The sequence below is a fragment of the Pelodiscus sinensis genome, chromosome 6 (genome assembly GCF_052426305.1).
Source record: "Pelodiscus sinensis isolate ZL-2025 chromosome 6, ASM5242630v1, whole genome shotgun sequence".
NCBI classification, from domain to species: Eukaryota; Metazoa; Chordata; order Testudines; family Trionychidae; genus Pelodiscus; species Pelodiscus sinensis.
The window spans coordinates 68,581,957-68,584,111 of NC_143057.1; the positions used below are offsets into that span (position 1 = coordinate 68,581,957).

At 33.7% G+C, this 2,155-nt stretch overlaps 1 protein-coding gene across 3 annotated transcripts in view; it reads left to right on the forward strand.

The window, feature by feature from the left end:
- The window catches only part of LOC102463874 (solute carrier organic anion transporter family member 4C1), a 177,200-nt gene that overhangs the window by 145,551 nt on the left and 29,494 nt on the right, over positions 1–2,155 (forward strand). The gene's annotated exons all lie outside the window — the stretch shown is intronic.

Consider the following 2,155-nt stretch of genomic DNA (forward strand, 5'->3'; position numbering starts at 1 on the left):
ATATTGAACTGAGAAGTAAATTTGATAAACTGTATGCATAGAAATGCATGCGATAAGTAACAAAATGCAGCCGTGCTTGGGACAAAAGAGAGCATTACATGTCTTTCTGCAGTAATTGAATATTGTGCACAACAAACTCTTGTTATATAACTTCTTCCATGAGATTTTATTTTATTTTATTTTATTTTTAGTCCAAGGGCAACAATTTTGTTTTAACAAATAATCTCACAAATAACAAATAATAATGAAAATCAGAAAGTAAAAATTGTCTAGGGTTAAGTGGAGCTTTTGCAAACTTGAAGAAATGCAATAAGGCCAAAACATTCAAACAAGGAAGCTTAATGTTAATATGTATTGGGCCACATTGCACTATCCAATATGGCAGTGTTAATGCATACTAGTTAAACTGATGTGACAGAGAAGAGAATCTGCCCCATTGAGTTTAATGGGAAATTCAAGTGTTTAGCAGCTCTTCTAAAAAATAAGACTCTTTGATTCTTTAGGCAGCCAAGCTTAAAAAATTTGTACTTAATGGGGGAAAAGCCAGTATAAAAGTAAGATAGTTCAATAGTGAAAAGTTTTTCACTTTTAAATTCTAAGATGCTACTTGTTGAAATGTGATTTAAAAAAAAGAGAGAGACTGTCTCATATTGTCACTTTTTATTCATTTTCTATAGGTGGCTGGTGCTTCCACCTGATCCAATGTTAAGTAAAAGAATGCTCATTGACTTTGTTCCATATGTTAAAATACTCCGTTACTGACAGACCAAACCAATCACCACTCTAACAGTAGAAATAACTGGAGGCTGAAATCCGTCCAAAGAGAGCTTTCCTTTGAGAAGCTTGTCAGAGACATGGTCATACGTTTGCTCATGTGCCTTTTGAGTCTTCCATTCACTTTTTCATCATGCTTTCACCAGATAGCCATTAGCTAATCTTCTGCTGTACAGGAAAGCTGGGATGCTGATTGGTGTAGTCATAGTTGTCTTCCTGTCCATGGGTTTACCACATTGGCATTTTGTTCCTTCTCAGTAAAAATTGAAAAAATGAGATGATCTGTACAAAAAAACAGAAAATAGATTTCCTCTGTATACACCGAAATAATCCAAAGCATATTATTAAACAACATAAGTGTTTGCTGTTTGACTTCAGTCAATAAAAGGTTTTAGAATAAACCTTATGCTTCAAGATGAATGACAGGTATTGGGATATTCATAGTTATCTTAACACTTGTATGAATGCTGTAATGCCAAGAATTTTAATGTTTTCTGAGATTGTATAGTTTTCATGCCTTACCAAAGATATACAGATTTAAGTAGATGTTAAGTTCTTTGTAAGTCAAGTTTGAATCCTGTGTTTCAAATAATCATTGACAGATTCACACAGAGTGATACCAGCTGATGTGTATAACACAATATTATTTAAATAGACTGATAATAGAGATTTGTACTCTGTTCTCTATGTTTTACTTTTAGAGTAGTGCCTGCATTAAATAGTACAAATGACTTAACCTCAACCAGTTTATCTGAAGAAAAGTTCTTAGCTTGCTTTTTTAATCAGAGTAACAAATGTACAGAAATACTTTTGGCAGTGTGGGGTCTTCTGTCTAAACTGTCTGTAAAACTCAAAAGCCATAGTGAGCAGCTGCTGTGATCATTGCTTGAAGTATTTATGGAGGTATCACAGCTGAACTGGAAACTTTGTATCATGTAATAGGATGATTTGCTGTGCACATTAAAGCCTGTAAGCTATAGTGCAACAGTTTGCTGACAATAAAATGTGTTGGGAATTAATGGTGACTGGAATAGAGTTTGATCCAGGAGAACATCTGTCCTGAATTCTAAGAGATATACATGCTCATGTCCATGTCAGTAGACTGGTACAGAAAAGCTATATGAACTAAGGACAGAAATTTATGAAGATAGAGATAATGAAGATACGCGTTAAGCAAGGACCTAAGATCAGGAAGTTCATTCAGAGGAAAATGTGATTAAATAAGCAGAACAAATTATGCGCATTTATGAATTAGTTATTTCATTGAACTAGCTGTATGCTATGTTAGTGATGTTCTTTATTCAGTTGGAGGGTGTTATTACTATTCATGTAGGTATATAGGATCATAAATATGAAATTTAAGAGGAATCTTTGAACACAG